The sequence below is a fragment of the Balaenoptera borealis genome, assembly GCF_965194805.1.
Source record: "Balaenoptera borealis genome assembly, chromosome: 3".
In the NCBI taxonomy this organism is placed as follows: Eukaryota; Metazoa; Chordata; class Mammalia; order Artiodactyla; family Balaenopteridae; genus Balaenoptera; species Balaenoptera borealis.
Genome location: NC_138866.1, coordinates 118,821,875 through 118,849,819, shown reverse-complemented (window position 1 = coordinate 118,849,819; position 27,945 = coordinate 118,821,875). Strand labels below are relative to the sequence as shown.

At 46.3% G+C, this 27,945-nt stretch overlaps 1 protein-coding gene across 1 annotated transcript in view; it reads right to left on the bottom strand.

Moving 5' to 3' along the window:
- Positions 1-15,201, bottom strand: part of THSD4 (thrombospondin type 1 domain containing 4) — a 572,383-nt gene extending 557,182 nt beyond the window's left edge. The window contains exon 1 of the mRNA XM_082383565.1: positions 14,931-15,201. The gene's annotated coding sequence lies outside the window, so the exon portion shown is untranslated. The remainder of the gene's footprint in view (positions 1-14,930) is intronic.
- Between the last annotated feature and the right edge of the window lie 12,744 nt (positions 15,202-27,945).

The following is a 27,945-nucleotide window of genomic DNA, read 5'->3' as shown; positions in this document are numbered from 1 at the left end:
GCTGATAGGGGAGGGGTTCCAGCTCCCCAACAAGTCTCCACTGATACTTCCCTGGCTGGGAGGGGTAGGAGGGCCACATCACTGTGCCTCACAAGGCTTCCACTGGCACCACTGGGGGAAGGTAGGGAGCAGGAGGGGATGCATGGCCTCGTTACTACTGGGTGGTGGTAAGAGTCCTGACTCTCCACTAGGCCTCCTCTGACCACCCAGTGGGGAGGGGCAAGGACGCCTTACTGCTGCTGGGTGGGAGTGAAAGTCCAGGCTCCCCACATGTCTCAGCTGAGAAATGGGCCCCCAGAAATGGCTATCATCATTCATTCAGGAGTGAGGAATTAGTGACCCCAGAGACAGAGTAGGATGGGTTACTGGAGATCAAATGGCAAAGTGGTGGCAAAGTCAGGACTCAATGTCTATGCCCTCGGCTCCAAGACCACTCGTCTATAAACCAAAGAGCTCCAAAAGCACAGGAAGAATGCCAGCCCCCTCCCCAACATAACAGTGCAAAATCTCACCGGCCAAAGGATAGTGGCTGCCTCTCTTCACATCCTGCCAGACCCCAGGCCAGAAAGCACACGTGGTTACGCACATCAGCCCCTGAACAACACAAACACACGTCTACTCAAGACGGGCCTTCCATCCAACACACACAGCACAAGCACACTCGAGAGCCAAGAACCACAGCAGCACAGTCACCTTCGGGGCTGGTGGTCTCCCATCTGGAGAGGATCCTGGCTTTCCTACCGTTGGAATCTCTGAAACCAAGATACACCCAGGAGCCGTGGACCTCAGAGCAGCCAGCAGACCAGACGCCCCCCTCCTGGCTGGAGAGCTGGGTCTGCACCCAGCTGGAGGCGCCTGCTTTGGACCTGGGGCCTCTCTTCTGGCCCCGGCCGTGGTCTCAGCACAGCACTGCTTATTCTCCAGCAAGGGAAAGCTGGTGACCCGGGAGGGGAAACTGCTTTCTAACAGCCTTTGTTTTTGTTTCCATTTAAAAAGGTTAGTGACTTTACTGCATGTGGAAAGAACCAGAGTACCAATTTCAAAGGGGCTCAGCATGTTTTGGAGCTGACCAAATATACAGAACATTTGGGTGGGGAAGAAAAGAAAGGGAAAAGAGAGAACAAAGTTTATCCCACATTCACCATGTGCCAGACATACGCCTTGGTGCTCCTTCCCATGCTCCTACAACAACAATTCCAGCCAGAATCAAGCTCCAAACCCCTTACCATAGGCCATCAGACTGTCTAGAGGCAGGCAGAATTGTTAGATTTTAGGATGGTACACAGTAATGAACAAAGTTATGGGATACAATTTGAACTATGAAATAGAATGATATAACTATTAATAAAGTCAATTGATGCCTACATTTCAAAACAATATGATTTAAATTTTAAAATTCGTTAGAATAACTTGCCTACATTGGTATCGCCCAGGCTGATAAATACCCACAATCTTTTGATACAACCTGTGAACTTAGCTATACTCTTATGATCACTGGAACTTCTATGAGTGATTTTGTTGACTGCAGGGCTATTGTAACGTTCACTCTTTTTGTTTTTTTTTAACATCCACTCAATTGAAAACAATTTTCAAATATTATAGTCATCTAGACCAGGGGTCAGCAAACCCTGGCCAGTGGGCCAGACCTGTCCCACGGCCTGCTCTTGTCACATTTTCAAATGGCTGAACAAATATCGAAGGAAGAATACTATTTTACGACGTGAAAATTATATGAAATTCAAATTGCAGCGCGTGTAAGTAAGGTTTTACTGCCCGTTCTTTTCCGTATCGTCTATGGTTGCTTTTGTGCTCAAAAGGCAGAGCTGATTAGTTGCAACAAAGACCCTACAAAGCTGAAATATTAACTCACTGGCCCTTTACAAAAAAAGTTTGCTGACCTCTGATCTAGATGGTCTGTCAGATGGTGGTGCCCGATTGAAAACACACTGTGCTGATGACAGTAACAACCACCACCAGCAGCTTGGCTATTGAGGAAGCCAAACAACCGTCCTGAGATACCAAGTGGGCCGTTTACGAGCGAACCCTCTGTGCAGTGTTGGTGATAACAGTGACAGCGTGAAAAGCCAACTTCAAGCAAAACTACGCATTCTGAGAATGCACCACGCACCCATGCACGCTCTGTACATTTATTCTCTGGGGAAAACCACAGTCTGAATGATGAGAGATCTGAATTCTGTGAGGTCTTCGAGAACGCAGCCCTCCCGTAAAACAGGCTTCCACGTCCTCCCTCCCTTTCCCATGTTAGCGTGCGGCCCTTCTTAAGTCGCTGTGACCTCCCACCACTTTCAGTCTGATGCCCTTCTCCTGGGCCCCTGCCTTCCCTTTATCACACGCATCGTCTCCCCACCTGGCCCCTCCAAGGCTGTAAGTGCCCCCCAAGGCAGGAATGCCAGCTCCTTTCTCTTGAAGGCGGACAGATGTCCCAGCGCCCATGAAGGCCCTTCGTTTCAAGAGAGGAACGAACAAACGCTGTCTCCTCTCACTGTGACGGCAGGTACAGTGATCATTAGTCCTTTTCACAAACGAGGAAACTGAAGCTGGAACAGGTTAAGCTGTTCACAGGCGCTAAGTGACAAAGTCAGGACTGGAATTCACACCATTTACGATGGAGGCTCCTGCTGCCATGCGTGGCCAGGGCTCAGAAAGTACTGGAAGCAGGGTGAATGGACGCAAGACGAGGCCCACGCAGAACCACGAAAGCGTATTTGCACAATCTCAGAAGCCGCCAAGATCTTCCCCTTCACTATGCTTAGTGAAAGAAGCTAGTCACAAAAGACCACCTATCATATGATGCCATTTATATGTGGACACCATACAAACACTGACATAATTTCCCTGCATGGAACTCGGAAAGTCCCAATTCGCAGCACCTCCTATATCCCTTGTAGGAGTGAGGTGTTGAGTTCCTCCCATGTTTCCCCGAGGAAAGAACAGTACCTAATAAGGAAGGGAAAAGGGAGGCCAAAACAAGCATCCATTCTGTTTCTGGGTTCTCTCACCTGGGCCTCCCAGGTGCCTTTTCTCTGAAGGCCCCTCAGCAGCATTAATGTTATTAGAACAGTTCCTGCTTTGGACCTAATAATTAAATGACCGGGAACTGAATTTCCAAAATGGAACATGAGATCAGAAAAACACAAAACAAAAGAGCAAATTGAACATTCAAGTTGGTAGTAATAATTTTTTGATGAGGAAGAAACTAGAAACCACATAGATCTCTAACAGAGGATGGGGAATGGCTAAGGAAACCGTGATGGGGCAAAATGATGGAAATGGTCACTAAGCTTAAAAATGGGAACCCCGACTATGTCAAGAGAAATGTTAACATAAAAATCATACAATGTGAAAAAGACACGCTTAAATTAAAATATAGGCAAATACCAAGGAGAAAATAATATGAGCAATTAGTGTACTATGCAGATATGTGGGGTGAGCCAGGGGGTACAGAGAAGGGAGGGGAGAAGGGAGGGAGAGGGGAACGGAGGGGTACTTCAGCAAAGTAACATGTACAGTAAAACTCGACTTAAAATATAGCACAGTTGTGGAATTATATAGTTTTCTGGAAGGCCAATTTGATAATATGTATCAAATACCTTAAGAGTATTTATATCTTTTGCCCCAGAAGGAGCGCTATGCATTAATAGATGTACAAAAAATGCACAAAAGAAGCAGTTTTATTTATAATATTGAAAAACTGAAAAAAAAATCACGTCCAAAATAGGGGACTGTTTAAGCAAACATTAATATTTTTTTAACATCTTTATTGGAGTATAATTGCTTTACAATGGTGTGTTAGTTTCTGCTGTATAACAAAGTGATTCAGCTATACATATACATATATCCCCATATCTCCTCCCTCTTGCGTCTCCCTCCCACCCGCCCTATCCCACCCCTCTAGGTGGTCACAAAGCACCTGAGCTGATCTCCCTGTGCTATGCGGATGCTTCCCACTAGCTATCTATTTTACATTTGGTAGTGTATATATGTCCATGCCGCTCTCTCACTTCGTCCCAGCTTACCCTTCCCCCTCCCTGTGTCCTCAAGTCCATTCTCTACGTCTGCGTCTTTATTCCTGTCCTGCCCCTAGGTTCTTCAGAACCTTTTTTTTTTCTTTAGATTCCATATATATGTGTTAGCATACGGTATTTGTTTTTCTCTTTCTGACTTACTTCACTCTGTATGACAGACTCTAGGTCCATCCACCTCACTACAAATAACTCAATTTCATTTCTTTTTATGGCTGAGTAATATTCCATATATATGTGCCACATATTATATTCCACATATATATGTATATATGTGCCACATCTTCTTTATCCATTCATCTGTCGATGGACACTTAGGTTGCTTCCATGTCCTGGCTATTGTAAATAGAGTTGCAATGAACATTGTGATACATGACTCTTTTTGAATTATGGTTTTCTCAGGGTATATGCTCGGTAGTGGGATTGCTGGGTCGTATGATAGTTCTATTTTTAGTTTTTTAAGGAACCTCCATACTGTTCTCCATAGCGGCTGTATCAATTTACATTCCCACCAACACTGCAAGAGGGTTTCCTTTTCTCCACACCCTCTCCAGCATTTATTGCTTGTAGACTTTTTGAGGATGGTCAGTCTGAACGGTGTGAGGTGATATCTCATTGTAGTTTTGATTTGCATTTCTCTAATGATTAGGGATGTTGAGCATCCTTTCATGTGTTGTTGGCAATCTGTATATCTTCTTTGGAGGAATGTCTATTTAGGTCTTCTGCCCATTTTTGGATTGAGTTATTTGTTTTATTGATATTGAGCTGCATGAGCTGCTCATAAATTTTGCAGATTAGTCCTTTGTCAGTTGCTTCATTTGCAAATATTTCCTACCATTCTGAAGGTTGTCTTTTCATCTTGTTTATGGTTTCCTTTGCTGTGCAAAAGCTTTTAAGTTTCATTAGGTCCCATTTGTTTATTTTTGGTTTTATTTCCATTTCTCTAGGAGCTGGGTCAAAAAGGATCTTGCTGTGATTTATGTCATAGAGTGTTCTGCCTATGGTTTCCTCTAAGAGTTTTACAGTGTCTGGCCTTAGATTTAGGTCCTTAATCCACGTTGAGTTTATTTTTGTGTATGGTGTTAGGGAGTGCTCTAATTTCATTCTTTTACATGTAGCTGTCCAGTTTTCCCAGCACCACTCTTTGAAGACGCTGTCTTTTCTCCATTGTATATTCTTGCCTCCTTTATCAGAAACAAGGTGACCATATGTATGTGGGTTTATCTCTGGGCTTTCTATCCTGTTCCATTGATCTATATTTCTGTTTTTGTGCCAGTACCATACTGTCTTGATTACCGTAGCTTTGTAGTATAGTGTGAAGTCCAGAAGCTTGATTCCTCCAGCTCTGTTTTTCTTTCTCAAGATTGCTTTGGCTATTCAGGGTCTTTTGTGTTTCCATACAAATTGTGCAATTTCTTGTTCTAGTTCTGTGAAAAATGCCACTGGTAGTTTGATAGGGATTACATTGAATCTGTAGATTGCTTTGGGTAGTATAGTCATTTTCACAATGTTGATTCTTCCAATCCAAGAACATGGTATATCTCTCCATCTGTTTGTATCATCTTTAATCTCTTTCATCAGTGTCTTATAGTTTTCTGCATACAGGTCTTTCGTCTCCTTAGGTAGGTTTATTCCTAGGTATTTTATTCTTTTTGTTGCAATGGTAAATGGGAGTGTTTCCTTAATTTCTCTTTCAGGTTTTTCATCATTAGTGTATCGGAATGCAAGAGATTTCTGTGCATTACTTTTGTATCCTGCTACTTTACCAATTCATTGATTAGCTCTAGTAGTTTTCTGGTAGCATCTTTAGGATTCTCTATGTATAGTATCATGTCATCTGCAAACAGTGATAGCTTTATTTCTTCTTTTCCAATTTGGATCCCTTTTATTTCTTTTTCTTCTCTGATTGCTCTGGCTAAAACTTCCAAAACTATGTTGAATAATAGCGGTGAGAGTGGGCAACCTTGTCTTGTTCCTGATCTTAGTGGAAATGGTTTCAGTTTTTCACCACTGAGAATGATGTTTGCTGTGGGTTTGTCATATATGGCCATTATTATGTTGAGGTAAGTTCCCTCTATGCCTACTTTCTGGAGGGTTTTTATCATAAATCAAACAGTAATATTTTTAAAAAATACACTGCAGCCATTTTAAAAAATCATGTCTTGGAAGAATATCGAATGTTTGGTACAGAAGGAAAATGTTTATGATGAATTATTAAGTGAAAAAAGTAGTGAACAAAACAATATGTTTAACATAATACCAATTTTATAAAAGTGTGCGTGGGCAGGGTGAGAGAGAGAGAGAAAGACACCAGGAAGATACACATTCAAAATAATGGTCATCACTGGTTGGGAAATTATAGTTGATTTTTATTTTTCTTCTTTGTGTTTTCTGTATTTTCTAAGTTTTCTGCAATAAATATATCTCACCTTTGTAATCAGAAAAAAATAAAGTGTTATATCTAGAAACTTAAAAAGCAAATCAGCAGTGCCGTTATCAGCAAACAGCTTTTGACACTGGGGTCCACGTGGAGTTAAAAGCGATGCAGCAGACTGTGCAGGGGCTAAACTGTCTATACTGTACCGAAACTAGGCAGACTGTGGCAAAGACAGCTCCAAAACCCTCCAGCCCGCCTCTCCCAGGCAGGGGTCCATGGCACCCACATGGCCTCTCCAGGGCACATCTCAATAGGCTTTGCCAGTGGCACAAGCCAAGGGCAGCACGAGTGCCTGGAGGAGAGAAGCTGGGCATCCCCGCTACTCCCAGACGTGGGAACCCAGCCAACCTCCCTCCCACCTCCGCCTCCACACACTCAGGCAGCCGTACTCACTCCACCTGCCCCCATATTCACGGTTCTTTCACACCTGCCCACAGTAAAAAATGAGCCCCCCTTTGTGCTACATCTGTTTTGCGATTGTAACTCCACCCCTTCTCTAAGCAAAAGAGTCAGCCTTACTTTTTCGTTTAAGTGGGTTACACAGCAATAAAAAGGAATGAAGCACTGATACATGCTTCAACATGGACAAACCCTGGAAACGTTATTCTTAGTGAAAGAAGTCAGTCACAAAAGACCATGTATTATATGATTCCATTTATATAAAATGTCCAGAATCCATAGAGACAGAAGGTAGAGTCATGGTTTCCACGGGCTGGGAGAGGAAGGAGTGGGGAATGACTTCTAATGGGTGCAGAATTTCTTTTAGGGGTGCTGAAAATATTCTGGAATTAGATCATGGTGATGGTGGCGCAACTTTGTGAATAAAGTAAAAACCACTGAGCTGTGTACTTTAAAATGGGGAATCTCAATTTTTAAAATTTTCAAGTGGGTTACAATTAGACTTTTAAGTGGTTACAATTAGACTTCTCAGCGGGTTATAATTATAATGAGGCACTAACTGGCCCAGTAGTTCCCCCAGAGCACATAGTTTGGAGGCAGATGACTTGGAATTCAAATATCACTCTGACATCCACTTGCTGTGTGAGCCCATGTAATTTCCTTAACCTCTCTGAGCCTCAGTTTTCTAGGCTGTACAACAAGGAGAATATTGTCTAGCTTACATGGATTGTTGAGAGGATTAAATAAGTTCATGCAGGTAAATCCCAGCACCCGACACAGAGCTCCATAAACAGCAGTTCCCTCTCCCTTAGCTGGCCAGAAGATCCTTTGAACTTCAAGCAGAATGAAACCCTGGACTAATAAGAACCTACTGTATAGCACAAGAAACTCTACTCAATACTCTGTAATGACCTATATGGGAAAAAAAATCTAAACAAGAGTGGATATAGGTATATGTATAACTGATTCACATTGCTGTACAGCAGAAACTAACACAACATCGTAAATCAACTATACTCCAATAAAAATTAATCAAAAAAAAAAAAAAAAAGAATGAAACCCTGGGCCTTGACTAAAGCTTCACTAAAGTCAAGCAGGACCTGAGTACTCGTCTGTTCTGGAAAAGACACTAAACAGAGCTAGAAGCTAGGATGTCGGTGCATACCCTGTAACGAGACTTCAAAACTTGCAGACACACAGCTCCACTCCCAAGGCTCACCTTATAACCAGCAATAAACTCTCCGCCTCCACCGACAGTCTCAAAGAGCCTCATGTCCACTGTCGGGTGGGACCCTCTCGACCATTAGATAAGTGTTGCTATTCTTAGCATCAATCAAGGATGAAGCAACCAGAGCTCAAAGAAACCAGAAGAAGGGGCAGAGCCGTGATTTGCACCCAGGTCAGACTGTCTCCACGGCTCCTAATTTTGCTTTCAAGGCAGCTGCCCTCCCTACTCTCAGCCACTTTTCTCCGGGCTGTCAGGTCACAGCGAGGCTGGCTGTGGGCAGCGCTGGTGTGGAAGGGCCGTGCCACCACAGGACCAGGCAGGTGTCACTTCCCAGTCCAGCAGCTCTGGCCGCCAAGCATGGAGGCAGGGGCGGGGGGCGAGGAGTGGAATCAAAAGGGCAGCTGAAGGCCAGGGAGCCAGTAGCAAAGGGAGGGGCGAGAGGGACCAGAATTCAAGGCATGTGAGGGTTAGAGGTCAAACAATCGAGATCAATCACCCTAAGCAAATGTGAGAGGTGTGGAAGAGAAGCTGCTTACATCCTTCCCAGAGAGGCGAGAAAAAAGTGATGGCTAACCTTCACATGGCACATCCACGTGCCTGAGGCTGTTTTAAGCTTTTTACGTTCTCATGACTCTCACCCACAGTATGTATGTATGTATGTATTATTATGCCCATTTTACAGATGGGAAGACTTACAGCACAAGAGGTTAAGGAACTGTTCAGGGCCCCCCAGCATGGCTGAGTCAAGGCCTGAACTCAGGCAGCCGGCTCGGGAGGGCTCCCACCCTCAGCTGCCTGACCCGGGGAAGGAGGTGGACCCACTGCCGAAGACGGTGTCCAGCCAGTGGCAGACTCCCTTCTCCATCCTCCTCGAAATGACAAGGGATCAGAGGCACTGTGCTACAGAAGGAAAAGTCTGTTTGGCAACTACAAATCTGTGACGTGCTGATATGATAGGAAGGTTTCCAAGAAGGAAGCAGGTAGAGCCGCCTGCCTGCAGTCCTCGTATCCATTTGCATAAGAAATTAACCTGAGCCTCCAAGAAAAATGGTCAAGTCAAAGACGTCACTTGTCTCACCCTGCTGCTCTCCCCTCAGAGTCATGTGGCTGCATCCCTGCCGTAAATCAAAGGCCAGGCTCCCCTTTCATCAGATGCCTACAGATAATTCCCTTGCGATTTCCCTGCTGGGGCTCAGAGGGCCACAACCTAAAGGGTTAACATCTCATTTCCTCTCATCTTTCAAGCCTTAATCCCCATCCTGAGCTGGGTGCATTCCAAGCCCACCTGGAGCAGGTCATGACGAGCCCCAGCCCACGGCTGGCCCTTCATTTCCCCTGGCAGGAGATTAGATGGGGCGCCCATTAATCACTCATTATTTGGGTCCTTGCTGCTGGCCAGCCCTAGGGCAGACGGCCAGCTGTCTGGGAGGGTTGCCCAGCCCAGGTCGTGGGCTGCCTGATGCCACCCTTCTGGGACAAGTGTAGTGTAAGCAGGCTCTCCGGACCACGCCCGAGAGGAGAGGGGTTAAGGGAGAACGCTGCCGGGGTACTGCTCGGTGATCCGCTTGAGTAAGGCTCATGGGAGAAGACAGCATGCACAGTATGTTCAGGGAAAGGATTAGAGAAAAAGAAAAAGAGATAAGCAGAAAGAGACCACTCTCCTGGGACAAGTAACCATCAATAAAAGCAAACTGCTGCCTACCTGTTTCTTACGTCCTTCTTAGAGGAAACTAAAGGGAAATTGGAGGAAGGAAATGAAGAGGGAAGAGGATGTTGAATGGATAATTCTTCTTCATCATCATCATCATCATCATCATCACTATTATTACTGCACAGCTGGAGGTGTTCATCTCCTGGGTTTGAATATAAGGTTGCAATATTCAGCCCTTCAGACACAAACCCCCTGGACCTGAGGGGGCCTGAGATGACGTACTTTTTCTAGAGCTCATCTATTGAGCACCAACTGCCTGCCAAGCGCTGACTGGGTACAGAGCAGTTAAATGGGATGCAAACTGACACCGGGCACCCACTAGGTGCCGGGCCTTTGCTTAATGCCCCGTGTGCCTGTGCACCAGTCCCTACACCAGCCCTCCAGGATGTGGCCATCCTTTGTTACAGATGGGGAAAGCAAGCCTAGAGGTGGGAGGGTGCAAAATAAAGGCCTGTAGAATGAAGGAGATGTGTCAGTGACCAGACCCCACTCCGGGGAAGGAGGTGGGACTCACCACGCCCACATGCTCAGCCCTGTCTGGGGAGTCCCAGGCCACTGTCACCTCAGGCAACTTGGGTCTCCAAACCAATCCACCCTGGTCCCTCTCCCTCAGCACATGCTCAGGCCCAGAAATACACTCACAGTGAGCCTGATGGGGAGAGGTGGGAGCATGCCTTCAGGACTGAACTGAAGACCCCTTTGACCAAAAGGGGGCTCTGCTCCATGGCTCATTCCTTAAGAGTCAAGGTCAAGGCCTCTGTTAAAAAGGACCGTGCTACCTGGGATCCAGTGGCTCATTAACTCACCACCTGTCATTAGAACCTCATTGTAAAGGCAGCCTAGGGCAGTGGTCCTCAAACCTGAGCAGCAGAATTACCTGAAGCTGTCTTTAAAATGCTCATTCTCCCAGGCCCTGCCTCCACCCTGGAATCTGTTTTTTTTTTTTCCCCCACCAGATCCTAATTCTGATTCAGGTGTTCTGAAAACAACCCTTTCAGGAAACAGTGATATAGTGGAAAGAGCACCAGACTTAGGAAGCTGGGTTCTAAGACGTAGATTCAAAACCTGAGTTGTTGACCTCAGGCAAGTAAGCGGAGTTTCCTTCCTCGTAAAATGCAGATGATACTGTGTCTGTCACAGGTTGCTGGAAGGATGAAAGCATCAAGCCCAGCACACACAGGGCTCATTAAACATGACCTGAAAGAATTTGTCAGGCCAGCAAGGCTCCAGAAACTGGAGAAGTCAGTTTTGATGGGTTGGAGAAAGAAAAGAAGGCAAATCAGGCCCAAGATGAGGGGTGGCCCAGCATCAGCGCACAGGTCAAGCAGAGGGGAGTGAAGAGGGGGGATCCTGAAAGAGGGCAAGAGTCAGCAAAGCGGCCTCAAGGCAGAGCCTCGCACTGAAGCTCCCCTCCCAATGGCAGACTGGGCCCTGCGTGAGCAATTGGCACAGCATTTCTAAACCATTACCTTCAAAGAGAAGCCAGTCAATAAACACACATGCAACCTTTAGATCTGCACATATGTAAATAAATATCACGATTCTGCACACACACACGAAGAAAGATAAAAGGTGGGACAAGTGGAGAGAAGAAGAGAAAGGAGGGAAAAGTAGGATGGAAGGTCAAAGCCAGTCACATTTTCAAGTTCGCTGGTGCTGGCAAGGTGCTGGAACTGTGCCGGAACTGTGCCCCACGGCCCGGGAGAGGCCCTAGGAACAGAAACCCAGGAGCTGCTCTGGAGAAACTTTGGGGTGGCTGGGGAGATGCGGCTTGCCCACTAGGACACGTCCAGGCTGAATACAGAGACCGTGCAAAGAATGCAGGGAAACACATAAAATGGGTTCATGGAAGAGGGATGGGCGTGTGCAAGAAGGGCTGGGATCCACTTCCTGGCAAAATTTAGACCAGCAGAGGGGAAATCTGCATTTCTGAGCTGGGGGTAGGGGACATACAAGACCACGATAAAAAGAACAGGTAAGTGGAGTGAAGGATTTCAGGCAGGGAAGAGTTGGGCTGTTCTTGGATCAATAAAGTAGACTCAAATTAAGGCAAGTTTGAAACATCCAGATGAAGAATGGCCTTGGGCTTCCCTGGTGGCGCAGTGGTTGAGAATCTGCCTGCCAATGCACGGGACACGGGTTCGAGCCCTGGTCTGGGAAGATCCCACATGCCGCGGAGCAACTGGGCCCGTGAGCCACAACTGCTGAGCCTGCGCGTCTGGAGCCTGTGCCCCGCAACGGGAGGGGCCGCAATAGCGAGAGGCCCGCGCACCGCGATGAAGAGTGGCCCCCGCTTGATGCAACTAGAGAAAGCCCTCGCACGAAACAAAGACCCAACACAGCTAAAAAAATAAATAAATAAATAAATAAAGTAGCTATTAATTAAAAAAAAAAAAAAGTGGTAACTCTTGGGAAGAAACTGAGAAAGATCGCTTTTTAAAAAAAAAAAAAAAAAAAAAAAAATGGCCTTGATGCCACCATGTCCATACCAACGCTTTCACATCTCTAGGTCTTTGCTCAGGCTCTTCCCTTTGCCTGCCATGCTTCCCCTCCTTCCAGCCTTTCCCATCTCCTTGAACTCCTCCCCATGCTTCAAAGCCCAGCAGAAATATTCCTAGCTCTTCCCATGCAGGAAAATATTTCTCCCTCATCTGTGTCTCCTTGATGTTTTTGCACACTCCCAATGTTTTGTTTTGTTTTGTGGTTCTTTCTTTACATCTCTTTCTCTCCCAGGTGGCTATACATCATCTGCTAGCCTGTCAACAAATCAAGGGCAAGGATATTGTCTTGTTCTTGGTTTAAGCCTCAGCATGTAGTAACACTCCCTGGCCCACAGCAGACCCCCAAAAATATTGGCTGGAGAAGACTTAAATAGAAGTGAATACTGGGGAGCCATTGTGATTTCTTGAAAGAAGTGATGTGGTGCAATCAGAATTTTAGGAATATTAATCTGTCAGCATGAAAGATGATGGATTAAAATGAAGAAAGGGACTCGTGGCCAGAAGTCAAGAGAGGAGACTCTTACTGTAACGCGGACATGGTTTAAGGAGGGAGCAGAGGGAATGGAGACAGGAAGATAGTTTCCTGGATCCACAGAAGAACGTGGATGGGACTTGGTAATGAATTAGCTATAAATGAGGGGGCTGGGATGCGGAGTCTGGTGCCCTCAAACATAGAGACTCCCAGCCAACTGGGAGAAAGGTGGTACCATGGAGAGAAACGTTGGGGGATGGAGAAGGATAGGCAATCAGTACCCAGACTCTCTTTAGGATAACTGATCACAATCACAATAAGCATTTCTAGGTCAACAACAACCCTCCAAGTCAAAATATCCAATCCTGATCTTATGCCCAAACTCTAGGCTGTATTTTATTTATTTTTTCCTAACAGCCAACTGGAACCACTTCTTCATGGCAGGGGAGACTGAAATGAAGATAAGACCAAGCTGGCACCCTGCTGGGTGCTGGGCATGGAGGAGACCACACAAGCTCATCTGGCCAGCCCTTCCCACAAGAGGCCACCTGAGTTGCTTGTTCACTAGGGCCTCCAGTATTCTGATCACCCAAACTTGTTTCCGGGACCTCTGGGAAATCCCTGTTCCAGCCCTGCAGAGGTTTATAGGAAAGTCCCAGGACTCCTGTCTGCTTCCTTGCATTAATTTCAGGGCTAGGATTTTGTTTTCTAAAGGAATTCAACTATGGTGCCAACAAAAATCTATAGGAATTGAGTAGCACTGTATTTAAATCACCTTTTTAAAATGTTTGCTTCTTTGTATTTTGAGACCCAATAAAATCCTATTAAGCCCAACCACTTCATTACTTTTATCAGTGAAGGAAAAGACATATGCAGGTTATACAGGTTTTAAGAGCTGTGTGATCTTTGAAAAATCTTTAGACTCTTTTGTATCTGGGTGCCTTCAGCTGCGAAAGGACAGTTGGAGGAGATGATTCCGTAGACCTCTCTCAGGTCTCTATTTCTCTTTTTCCAAATTCCAACAGGCATCCCATGATCGCTTTGGCTACCCAGGACCAAGGCTTCAGATTCACTTACTGCCTGCCAAGGGACAAAGGGCTGCGTGGTGGGGGTCACAGAGGAGACAGGAAGAGGCGCAGGCACGCACACTCGCCAGGCAGTAGTGGAGGCACGGGCAGGGGGGTGGGGAGCACGGCTGGCTGTGGACTGCTTAAGGAGACCCCAGACCCCACAAATTCCCGATGCTAAGTGGGCCTGAGAACGACCTGAAAGCCTCTTCCCAACTTAGGGCTGATGTTATTTCAAAGAAAAAAATATTAACTTCCAGATCGCTAAAGCTCCAGAGTGGGCTAGTTCTGTAAAAGCTAATTCTACAAGCGCGCCAAGGGACTGCAGGTACTTGGGCTACACTTGAGGAAGTGTCCGGAGTTGGCGGAAACCGCCCATCCACTCCGGCTCCCAGAGGCGCTAGGTTGCAGCGGTTTAGCTGAGACACACACACACACACACACACACACACACACACACACACACACACACACACACACACACACACACACACACACACACACACACACACACACACACACACACACACACACACACACACACACACACACACACACACACACACGAGGCTTTCTAGAAAACGATGTGGCCGAGGCCCCAGGCTGGGTCTCGACGCGCGCCGACCGAGACTCGACCCTCTCTCAGGCCCCGGGCAGGAGGTTGGCGAGGCCGGCGTGGGGTCGCGCGGGCTGGGTGTTCACTCGCCGGTCCCCATCTGCCGCAACCAAGAGAGCTCGGGGCCCCGACTCCAGGACGGCCAAGGTTGACTGTCCCTAGAGTTTCCAAGTAGGAGGGTGGAGGGGTGAGTGCTGGCGCTGGGACAGAGCAAGTCCCCCAGGAAAAGAAGACAGAAGGAGGCGCAGCCGTCGGCACGAACTAGGCGCGCGCTGGCTCCCCCAGCCTGGTTCGGACGCAGCCCCCCGGCGCCCCCGACACACCCACTGCGCCCCGCCACCCGCGCCAGTCCGCCCGGCGGTCCAGAGGGGCCCCGAGAGGCTGGCAGCGGCCGGGCCGGGTTGGGACCCCGCGGGCTGGGCGCAGGGGGCGCGCGGCGCGGGCAGCTCGGCTCACCTGGCGGTCCGTGTCCCGGAGCGGCCGGTGGACGCCTCGCCTCGCCCCCGCGTGGTTCCCGGCGCCGGGCAGCCCCGAGCGCGCCGCATGGACGGCCGCCGCCGCCGCCCCGCGCCCGTCCTGCACGGGGTCCCGCTGCGCCCGGGTTCCGCGTCGGGCGGCGCGGGCGGCCAGAGGCTCGGGTGCGCGCGGAGAGCTCTGGCTCTGAGTTTGCGATCCCGAGAGCCGGGATCCGCGCTCCCTCGGTCCCTCCTCCCTCCCCCACTCGCGGCCTCCTGCTGTCATCTGGAGCCGCTCCTGACGCCCCCTGGCGGCCGCCTCGGGAAGCACCGGCCCCCAACCCACCCTCACTCCCCAGAGGGGCCCCTTAACAAGGATGAGCGCCACCGATCCCTGGGCGAGAGAGGACAGACATCATCCCGTAGAGGGGAGGACAGTCTAGACTGAGGAAAGGAGGGAGGAGGGTGGCGAGATTGGAAGGAAGAGCGGTCCGGGCTGGCCAAGTAAGAGGAAAAAGGGGTGAGACCAGGAGGTAATTAAACTAGGGCCAGATGGTGGAAGGCCTTGAATTCTGCGCTAATCTTATCCAGAGGTTTGTGGGAGCCATTGAAGGACCGAGGCACAGGAGGGATGGGGGCATCCTTGCGTTTTGGGACAACCATTCTGGCTACAAGAGGGTGAGGATGAGACTGAAGCAGGGAGCCAGCAAAAAAATTTTTGCTGTAAACAAGAGCGGAGAAGAAGGCAGTGACTATAAGGGCAGCGAAAGAAGAGCCCTCCTGTAAAGGGCACACAGTCACACGAGCACACTCACACACAAGATAAGACTCACTGGGCTCCTTCTAAAGGCAAGGGACAAAGGACAAGAGCCCTCCACATTCTAACTAGGGTTAGACAGCATGGGGGAGAGAGAAAACACGCTTCTGACAGCCAGAGGGATTCGGCATTTTTCTTGTCTTAGGGTGATAGTGTATCCCCACACACAGAAAAAAACCTGCTGCAAAACAGTAATAATAAAAATCAAACTTTGATCTGTATATACAAGCCCTTCTTTTTACTAACTGGCAAATATCGTCCCAGAGAGGGCATGACCAAAATTACCCAGCTAGCTAATGGCCGGAAAATTACTAGAGCCCAGTTTCTTGGTTCCTAATGCAGTGCTACATTCTTTCAATTCAAATGGAGGCATTTAGAGCTAGTGAAGTAGGAAATAGAATGACTGTGAGAAAATGTCCCTCCTCTCCCAGGAGGGGGTAAGGGTGACCTTAAATATTTGAAGAGGTTGTCCAGCTACAGGTGGACTCCCTAAATGAGGCAGCCTGTTTGATTACGACTGCCTCCAAAGCCTGCCTGCAGGAGCTGTTTTGAAAGTGCAGGTGCACGGGTGGGACAATGAAGGTGGCAGTAGAATGTAAGCTCCCTGCCCCAGAGCCAGGCCGAACCAGGGACGGGTGTGGTATGTGGGAGGAGAAAGGAGAGCAGCAGGGCAGATAGCTCCAAGGGAAAAAAACTAACAAAAGAGAAAGCGACAACCCAAGAGATTAGGCCAAAGAAAATCACCAACTTTGAGTGCCGACTACTGGCCTGGAGCCTGGACAGAGCCAGTTCTCCCTGATTCAAGCTAGTTCAAATAGGATGAAATAATTCCATACTCCCTCAAACAGATTCTGATTGGAGGCACAGTGGGATTAAATTAATTCTGAGTGTCATGAGTCCCTTGGGTCCAGATTAAGTGGCTCTAACAGCTCTGACCAGTTTAAACCATTTAAAATGATAGAAAAATTATACAACATTGGGATACACTTATTGTCCCAATGAATTGGACACTTCAAATGGTTAAAATTATGTAGTGTATATTTTACCACAATTTTTAAGAAGAAAAAATAACGAATAAAACTTGTTCAAAATGGATTGATTTATTAATTTATTGAAGAGATATGTACAGAGTGTTGAGTAGGGCCTTGGTACTCAGAGGTAAAGATAAAATGAAGAAAACATTCCAGTCCAAAAGAAGCTCAGAGTAAGGCGAGAAAGGTGCAAAATAGAAAATCCTACTGGTAGGTGGTAGGTATAATTGGGGCATCTGCAGATCCCCAACTCATGGGAGGGGATCGGAAATCTGGGATGTTCTGCCAGAGCTGAGCCTTAAAGGATGGGGGAAGTTCATCAGGCAGGCCATGGTATGAGCAGGGCTTAGGAGCCAAGGACATGGAGTTTTTTAAAAACTAATTTTAGACATACAGACAAGTTGCAAAAATAGTACAAAGAATTCCCTTATATTCCCACCCTTCTTCCCTTGATGTGAACATCTTACATAACCAGAGTGCAATTTTTATTGACCAAACTTAATCCAAGTGACCTAAGCTGGCTTTTCAGAGCTGATTCTGATCCACTTCAAACTTGTTCAAATAGTTGTGACCACATTTTGCTTACATGTCACAGAATGTTCTCTTTTTTAAAGTCAAGACTGTGAAATCTAGTCTCATTTTAAACAGAGCTATTTACATTATGTAGAGACACAGGAGAATATTAATTATACAAAATCAACAAGTTTTAAATCTTTCGGTCCTGTTGCATTCCTACTTTTACCCAAGCATATGTGTGTGCATGCATCAGACTGGCAGAATTTGGTCCTCATGTATAAACAACGAACCTTCTCCAGCAGAGAGGACAAAGCAGAGTGGGTGCCTCAGCTCCCAGTCACAGAACACCCCGCGGCCGTCCAGCTCCCTGGCATGTCAGTGTCTTCTGTACACAACATCTTGGAGGGCAAGTTGTCAGTTACCCTCGTACATATCTGCGGTGTCAAGATGCTCACTATTCATAAAAGAGCCCATACTGTTGTTGGAGACTTTCTGTTACAAAGCCCCCTCTAATGGTTAACTGAAACCTTTTTCCTGTGACCACTGCCCATTGGCCTTAGAAGTGGCTCCCAAGATGAGAAACAAAAATCGTAACCCCTCTGTCAGCTCCACATATATAGGGCAGCCCTAGTTTCCTCCTGCTACCATGCACACTTAGGAATTATTAGTGCCCCCTTCACTCCACTGTCCAGGTTGCTATGATAGACGACCTGGTCATCCTGCACAAGACTGCCACCACCCCGCCCCACTAAGCCTGCCCCCTGCCCAGCGCCACATGCCCAACATCCCACCATTCCTCCTGGGGGTCCTCAGCCTGGAGCATAACGTCGGCACTAGTGAGGACTTCCTAATGTTGGGGGACCGATGGCATACTGCTGAGAGCAGCTTCCTGGGATTTCAGAGCACGTGGGACTGGAACAAGAGCCAAGTGTGAACAGACTGCAGGAAGGCAGCTTGGGACAACCGGACCTTTTTGGGGGAACGTATGAGTAACACAGCTTCTGCACTTCACTAATAAGTACCGACCAGGAATCCTTTTACCAGCAGAATATTTCTTGGGGCTAGAGTTCCAGAAGTTATGCTTTGAAAAAATACTGCTCTCTGCTCTTGACAAACACTAACGTTTTCATCCTAATGGCATTTCTGGGGGTTGTGTCCCAGCAGGGAAGAAAACCCCTCCATTATCCCTACTTTGTTAACATTTGGAGGTGGAAGGGAAGCAGACATGTAGTCCAACCCCTAATTTCAGGCTCCAGCGAGGTACTGGGTACTGGGAACAATGCAAAATTGTTCTCTTCATTTTCTTGGTTGTGAACGTTTGTAGACTGTAAAGTCAAGGCAAGCTTGTGCCCAGTGAATAATAAGGAAATAAGGGAAGTGTGATTTAAACAAAACAAAATAAAACAAAACAGAGCACCACAACACAACACAGCCCCTCGCGAGCTGGTAAACATGTAGTTTTAAGCTGCTTCTGAGAACCTTTGGTGAGTGTTAAGAAGCCTTCCCTCCCCTGCTTGCCTCCTTAACTTACTTCTTTCTCTTCCTCCTCCAGGGCATCTGGGGTATGGACCTAAAAACCGGGTTCCTCCCGAGGGCCTGCCTGGGTCTGGCCCCCACTTGGCCTGTAAGAGAATCGCTGTACCGCAAGCTCAGAGGACAGACGTAAAATGACTTCTCAATGGAATGTCGGTTTCCGATGAAGTGTCGGAGAGTCTTCAGGCTGTGTTCAGGTTATCTAATTCCCCTTACCTCTCTCACTTCACTCTCATTCCCTTTCTTGTCTCATGGCCAGAAAGAGGAGATAGGAAGCCTCAAGTTACCTGGTACAAGACAACTTTTGGAATCCCAAATATTCAGATTATTTCTCTATTCCCTCTTTGCAAGCGGTAATACTCACAGCTAAAAGGCATCACCCAGGTTGAAGCCGTTTCTCTCCAGGAGCAGCAATGCGGAGCAAAGCAGAAGGCGGACATCACAGCCTCCAGATCCACAGGCCCCCTTTCTCCTTCTGGCGATGATTAACTAGGCAAAGACAATGGAGAGCGATGGAAGAGGTCCGTTTGCTAGCGTCTGCTCCTCTCACACATGATTGGTCATTCTTTCATTCATCCATCCAACCTATATTTATTGAAGCTGACTATGAATGATCGAAGGGAGGATGAGAAACGTTAGCCAAAGTCAAAAGGGGACAGGGTGGGAGAGATTGTTCTAGACAGAAGGAAGCACACTTGCAAAGGCCCCGAGGGAAGCATGGTGCACCTGGGGAACATAAAGAAGGGCTGTGTGGCCAGGGCTCAGGGAGAGAAAGGGGGGAAGTGGGGCAGGGGGATACGTTTGACCATGCTGAGTCTTCTGGGAGTGGTTAATGAGCCTTTGATAACCACAAAGGCACAGGCATGTCCCATCAGAACAGATACAAGCCACAGGCTGGGGCAGGGTCCTGGGGCCCCCCTGCTGCCCTAGATGCTGGATTTCGGGAAGGTCCAGGGATCCCAGAGGGGAAGAAGTGTTGGGGGCAGCTCAAGGTAGTGGCTATTAATCAACCAATCCAAAAACATATCATTTCGTGATCGATAGGGAAAGCTGTCCTGCGCAAATCTGTTAAAGGTCAGTGATGTTTAGCGTCATTTTCGTGAGCTGGGTTATTTTCAAATGAGCAAGAAGAAGCCTCTGAGGTCGTTTAAGCAGGGGCTGACCTGACCAGATCTGTGTTTATCCAAAGGGAGAGAAAACAAATTCCTTTGGTTAATTAAAAAAAAGAAAGAAAAAAAAAAAGGTAATGTAAAAACATCATTTCACAATTCTTTTGTAATGCAAAAATAAATGCAAAATAAAACAAATCCATCATTCTAAAGGAATGCCCTGTGTTTGCCTTCCCCTGCTTCCTGGGAGACTCTCCTAATAAGGTCTTGGCCTTCACTCATTGCCCATGCTGCCCTCGTGACCGGCACCGCAAGTCTCCAAGACGGCCGCGGTGTTAGAGGTCTCAGCACAGAGAGCAGTGTCTCTGTTTGAGGCTAATCAGCTTACACGGTGCCTGAAATTGCTGTCATCTTAGCCTCATTGGCAATTTTCCCTCTTTTATCAAACTGGCTTTCTTGTTGAATGAATTGATTTTTACAAAGTCTCAGAGATACCGCATATCCAATGAACACGGGCCAGATATGGTTTGTACATAATCCCAGGCACTACAGACCACAAAGTCAAACCGTCTCTAGGTTCATTGCTCTACTTTGCCAGTCATCTTTGTCTTGCCTCTACTGTCAATATATAGAGACCTACTGTGTGCCACTTGTGACATCTGGCCAGACTTTGCTGCCAAGATTTCTATGGGTCCTGCATTCCTTTTTTTTTTTCTTTCCTGTTTCCTGTTTCCTACTCTCTGCGTGATGGTGGCGTCTTCTCCTTGTAAGAAGCAGTTGAGTGTAGTAGAAGAAGGCAGGTATCCCCCAACCTCCACGCCAGTATTACTCGCTGGCCATGTCAATATCGAAATCACCAACCTCAGAACTGCAGTCCCCTCATTTAGAAAATAGGAAGAACTTATTTATACATGTTGGAAGAAAAGGGGCTCACACCAACTCCTGTAGCCCCTTCCAGCTCTCAGATCTATTCTCTCAGAAACTCTGCAACAGGGAAATTATGTGGCTCATTTTGGATCCATCTGGGAAAAGATGACATACACAGAGAAGCATGTGATTTCTTTTTTAAAAATTTCAAGCTGCATTTGAAACGCCTTCTTTTATTCCTGCAATGTAGAGAATTACCACACAAATCTAGTGCCACATTATGGCTTCAAGAGAAAACTCCCTACAGCCCGTGTCTTGAGGCTTTAATACTCACTGACTTAGCTGCTGTGCTCATTTGTTTGGGACGGATGAGAGAAGGCCTGCTGTGTGTGTGAGCCCTGGAATGGCTCCGATGTTCCCCATGAAGTAGCTGTCAGTCCAAGGGCTATAGGATCCATGTCCGTGGCCAGCTTCTTCCTAAGGTCACCTTTCCCTATTTCAAATCATGGAGTTCTAGAGGCGGAAGAGGGCATTTCTTCTTACGCAGATAAGTGAGCGGCAAACATTCATACTATGAGTATGTGTGTGTTTGATTGAGAGCAAGAACCCCTGATAAGTGCTGGGCTGGTGCCCTTTCCATTACCGCACGGGGGCCAGGCCTTGAGCTATTTCAGGGAGCCGTCCTTCCCCTTGTAAGTTCATGCATGGAGACAACTGGGGTCTCATGCTGTCAGAAACAGCTCTCAAAGCCCCTAAAAACATCTTGAGTTTCAGATCTCATACACATTAAAGCTGAGGACTTCAGGCCCTACTCAAAGCATATTTGATCTAATCAAGTGGTGTTTTTCCTTCTTTGGGGTTCAAACAAAAACACTGCTGGATCTCCCTCATGGGCTTGTTTGGAGGCTCGGCCCTGCAGTATGGACACAAATTTCTACTACTACCCATGCCTTGCCTCTTTCTAGAACTCATCTGTGGATCTCAAGTTTGTTCAGGAAGAGTTCTGAGGCCCGGGAAGCGTTTCTTCTAAAGTGTTGGGAGGACTACCACCTCCAGAGCCAGCAGCCTGAGCAGTGGGGTTGCTGCCTTACCTCTACTTCTCCATGGGAGAGGACTGCACCTGCTCTTGCGCCCTTCGAAGAGCAAGCCGTGCGAAGGTGGAAGTCTTTAGACAAGGCAGAGCTACCCCTGGCATCAGCTGGCATAATATATTTCAGGGCAGGTGTACCATGAGTATGAGAGTAGATGGAAGGCTGCAGAGTGGGGTGGTCTGAAGCTACGATTCAGAAAAATCGTAGCAGCTTGTTTTAATCTGGTTCTAGCCATGTGACCTTGAACGTTGTCTTCACCTCTCTGAGCCTCAGTTTTCTCATCTGCAGAGTGAGACTAAACGCTCACAGCTGACTTCTCTCAAGTGGGGAAATGTGTAGAGCGCACTCTCATGCCCTCTACCTTCCCTCTTAGAATTCTGAGAGAAGGTGGGCTGTGTCCCTGGTCAGTCCCTTCTGTCTGACTAGCTATATTGCTGTTTTTCCATTGTCACTGGAACATTCCAAGGATGAATGAAGGGTATGGGATCAAGCAGAGAACAAACATGAGCAAGAACAAGCATGTAGACTAATATACAAACTTCTGACCCAGTCCTACAAATGGAAAATACCACACAGAGGGAAAGAAACCAAATCACCCTGACATGCAATCAGATATTGGTGAAGGTGGACAAGAGCCCTGGTTGCTTTTTATTTTTTCTTCTCTTTTCAATTTCTTTCTTTTTCTCTTTCTTTCTTTTGTTCTTTTGTTTTTTTCATTTTTTCATTCTTTTTCAACAAAGAAAAATTAACTTTGCGAAATTGGGGGTCAAGCTTTTTACTTGTCACCATCTGAAGTTCCCTTGAAGATAATAAGAAACACCTTCTATAAAATGACTTCCTGAAGAGGAGACGTCTGAGCTAAACAAGTGTGCACCTGGGTCCGTGCTCTGCTCACTTACTAACGGTGTGACTTTGGAAAAGTGCCCTAATGGAGTCTGAGTTTTTCAGCTCTGAAGAGAAGATAACAATTCTTGAGGGCACGGTTTGGGCATTCACTACTATTTCCCCTTTAGGGGCAAGAGAGGATTTAACTTCACTGTCCCCTTGAAGTTAAATGTAGCCATGTGATTTTCTTTGGTCGATGGAATATGACTTCTCTTTTTAAAAATAGAAAGAAAGAGAGAAAGAAAAATAGAAGGACGGAAGGAAGGAAGGGAGGGAGGGAGGGAGGAAAGCCAACAGATGCTTTAAGTCTCAGTGTACCAATCACATTTCCTTCCCACTGGTGCCATGATTGTGGAAGCTACGGTTAAGATGTTACCTTGGTTAGCCTGGGTCTCAGAGGTCTCTGATGAGCAGAGTACCCACCACGCCTGTTGGATGTGTAGCATCTTTTGCTGTGTTAAGCCACTGAGATTTGGGTTTGTTTATTATTGCAGCAAAACCTAGTACACCGTGACTGAAACAGTGGTGGTTACAATAAAATATGATGGTATTTGTAGATACCAGTTGGCAGTGGCAATGTGCTCGAGAAGCCTTGTTATTTCACTATCCAGAGGTAATTGTATTGATTAGCCCAAGTTAAGGGGTAATTTCTGGGCACGGGTCAGGCAGGCCACAGAAGTGGCAACTTAATCCAGACTATTTGTCTCCACCAGGGGCCAGAATCAGGAAAATCCTAAAAAATCTCCCCCAGTAGTTCTGCCTTGGTGACCAAAATACCCCATCTACCTTTGAATAAGCTCCAGATAAAGGGTCAATCGATGACCTAAAAGGGGAGATGCCTAGGGAGATTTCACAGGCTCTGGGGAATTGAGTGATGCTCAGGGATGAACAGGCACCGCAGTGGGAGGGTCTCGAAGGGCAGCAATTTAGAATGAGGCCAGCATTGTGGCGGGGGGAGGGACATCCTTGGCAGTGGGAAGTTTAAGCTCACCTCGGTATGTGGTCCCTGTCTCTCCTTTCTTGCTGTAATAGTTTTCTTCCTCACATCTTCCGTGATAACTTCTCAACTCCAGGCTTCCATTTCCTGGATATTCTAGCAGATGCTTCAAGTCAGCATGTGACGGAGGGAACCATCACCTCCCACCACCAAAACCGCTGTCTCCTTATTCCAGGCTCCATATCTGGGTGAAGGGCAGCTGTCTTCCCAATCGCTTAGGCTTAAAATCTCAGAATTCTTATGGCCTCTTGGGACACTCTCTTTTTTTCCTGCTAATGTGAAAGGGAAGAATGTAAACAAGAGAGACAACTGAAAGTACTGTACAGGCCAGGTAAGGTTGTGGTTCAGTCTTAATGTGAATTTGTTCCTTTGAGAATTTGTGTTTGGGGGGGGGGAATGTCTCTAATTGTAGATTGAGAAAATAGGACGTGGACTGCCTAATTCTTTCAGGCCATAAAAAAGAGCCATAATAAAGAGCTATTGCTGGTCAATGAAATGTTAAAATGCAACTTCTGGGGGCCTATATATATATATATATATATATATATATATATACACCATTTTCCACATAGCAAAAGACCAATGATTTAAATGAGATGCTGATTCCACAAAAGATAGAATAAGGAAGGGCACACTAAATGCAACTATAAATCCTGGACAGAATGGAGGGAGTAGCTCTCTGAGGGCCCTGAAACATAAATTATAGCAGGCAGATTGGGGAAGGAGACCAGGATTCAAAGTTCTGCTAAGCCAGCAGTGAGTTTGCCATTTTTTTCCTCTAGTGTTGCCCAGTCTGGACTCAAAGGCAGCCAGAAACTCAGAAGTGTGCCCCAGGGGCTGACAGAAATAGCTCCAAGAGAGTCCTCTGTTTCTGGTCCAAGAAATAAGAAAGGGGACTCCTAAGAGTCAGAGAGAAAGAGAGGGGAAATCCTCTGGTTTTTGTTTCTTTTTTTCCTTCTTTTCAGCCTCTCCCACAGGCAGCAGTGGTGGTGTGGATGGGAGCAGGGGTGGTGACAGTGGTGATGGGCAGGCACCTAAAGCCCTGAGGGAGGAAGGAGAACCATTCTGTTTGACCAGAGAAGCAGTGATCAGAAGAAGGTGAGCAAGTCTCCATTCCTTTTTTTCCTCTCTCTGTCCTCCTGCCACTCGACTCCAGACACAATAACAGTCACAGGAAGTGTGTGGCAGAGCTAGCAAACTATAGACCAAGCCTGCTGGCTAAAGGACTAGGAAGAAGGCTCCGAGGAGCCAAGAGGTGTTGGCAAGATCATGGAGAGTAGGGATGTTAAGAAAGAAATCCATGAACTTAATGTATGAACTCCTGGGTTCACCTCCAAGCTGAACATGTATGGATCTGACTTTAAAAAGCATACCACAGGTTTTGAGAACTGAACTACAGGTTAGACCAAGATTCTACCCCAAGACTGCCTACTGGGTGGCACACACACAGGACTGATGTGAATAAGGCTGCACTTTGAAAACAGAACTGGTATTGGAACCATAGCCCACAGAGGCAGGTTGGAACTTACAGCCAGAATATAACGTGGTTAATTGCCTGCTTCAAAAAAAAAACAACAATGTTTCTTTAAACTAGATTTAAACCAGACTCAGAGTCTCATAATATTCCAAAATATCAAGGATATAGGCCAAAATTTCTCAGCATATGAAGAATCATGAAAGTCTCAACTAACAGGGAAAGAGAAAATCAACAGATATCAACCCTGAGAAGATGCAGTTGTTAGGATAATCAAAGATTTTTAAAGCAGTGATTGTAACTATGCTCAAAGAAGTAAGGGTAAGCACTCCTGAAACAAAAGAGAAACAGAAGGTCTCTGGAAAAAAAAGGAAGATATAAAAACAAATGAAATGGAAATTTTGGAACTGAAAAGTACAATAATTAAAGTATTGACTTTAGTACAGTAAGTCCCATACATACGAGCTTCAAGTTGCGAGCTTTCAAAGATACAAACGGGTATTACATGTCCAGTCACGTAAGTTAGTTCACGTGTCTGGTGTACATTGTTACATGAGTGCATCCTCTACAAGTGGTTGTGCTTTTGTGTACTTTACTGTACAGTACTGTATAGAGTACAGTAGTACAGTATCTTTAGTTCAAGCCCAGGGTATCCAGAAGCAAGTGTAAAAGCAGCGGTGATGTGGCTGGTACTGCTAAGAAGTGCCAAGAGATAACAATGGAAACAAAAGTGAAAATAATTGAGAGAGTGGAGCGAGGCAAAAAGATGGTAGACATCGATCGCTTGTCCTTATAACATGAATTGTTCAACCGTCGGCACGATTCTGAAGAACAAAGACAAGATCATGGAACATGTGAAGTCTGCGGTGTGGATGATGTCAACAATAATATCAAAGAAGCGTGGAAAAGTGATGGAGGAGATGGAGAAACTTCTCAGTGTGTGGATGCAGAATCAGCATCAGCGTCAAGTCCCGCTCAGCTTAATGCCAACTCAAAAGAAAGCTAAAAGCCTTTATGAAGACTTGAAGAAACACAGCAAAGAATCAGAGAGTGCATCTTTTAATGCCAGCCATGGCTGGTTTCATCAGTTCAAGGCTAGAGACAACCTTCACAACGTAAAAGTAAGTGGCGAGGCAGTGAGTGCAGATACGGTAACTGCCCGGGAATTTCCTGAAATGCTTCGAGAAATTATTGATGAAGGCACGTATTTACCAGAGCAGGTTTTTAATGTGGATGAGACAGGACTGCACTGGAAGAGGATGCCAGACAGAAGTTACATCAGTAAGGAGGAAAAGTTGATGCCAGGCTATAAAGCAGCAGAGGATAGGCTAACTCTGTTGTTTGGTGGCAAAGCTTCCGGTGATATGAAGGTGAAGCCTCTCTTAGTTTATCATTCAGAGAACCAAAGAACCCTTAAAAACAGAGCCTAGGAGTACGGGGCCATCGCAACTGGTTAAAAGAAAACCTAGAAGTTACTCCTTGCTCCTGTGAGACCCCGGTGGGGTCCAAATGCTGGGTGAGCCCAGCACATCCTCAGTACGTTCCCTAGGACAAAGACCCAGGCCTGGAAATAGCGTGCAAGATGCGGCCTGCAGCATCACCATCTGGGAGACGGGAGGGGAGAGAAGCCTTTAACAATCTGCCATTACCCCAAAGAGGCCTCGCTTAGCTGGAAGTTACTATGCTACCCTGGAATTGTGTGTTACAACCAGAAGAAAAGGAGTAACATTAATGGACCAGTTTACTTCCCAATTCTACTGAGAATGAGAACTTGAGTGACACAATACATCAATTACATGGACAAGAAAGGAGCCACATTTTCATGAAACGCATGGGTTCATGTTTGTTTCATTAAAAAATTGGGCTGCACCAGAAAGACAATATCCAGCCTCATCCACCAGAACACAGGCACCAGTCCACTCCACCAGAAAGCCTACACAACCCACTGAACCAACCTTAGCCACTGGGGGCAGACACCAACAACAACGGGAACTATGAACATGCAGCCTGCAAAAAGGAGACCCCAAACACAGTAAGTTAAGCAAAATGAGAAGACAGAGAAACACACAGCAGATGAAGGAGCAAGGTAAAAACCCACCAGACCTAACAAATGAAGAGGAAATAGGCAGGCTACCTGAAAAAGAATTCAGAATAATGATAGTAAAGATGATCCAAAATCTTGGAAACAGAATGGAGAAAATACAAGAAATGTTTAACAAGGACCTAGAAGAACGAAAGAGCAAACAGACAATGAAGAACAACACAAAAAATGAAATTAAAAATTCTCTAGAAGAAATCAATAGCAAAATAACTGAGGCAGAATACCGGAAAGTGACCTGGAAGATAAAGTAGTGGAAATAACTACTGCAGAGCAGAATAAAGAAAAAAGAATGAAAAGAATTGAGGACAGTCTCAGAGACCTCTGGGACAACATTAAATGCACCAACATTCGAATTACAGTTCTCCCAGAAGAAGAAGAGAAAAAGAAAGGGACTGAGAAAATATTTGAAGAGATTATAGTTGAAAATTTCCCTAATATGGGAAAGGAAATAGTCAATCAAGTCCAGGAAGCACAGAGAGTCCCATACAGGATAAATCCAAGGAGAAATACGTCAAGACACATATTAATCAAGCTATCAAAAATTAAATACAAAGAAAAAATATTAAAAGCAGAAAGGGAAAACAACAAATAACAT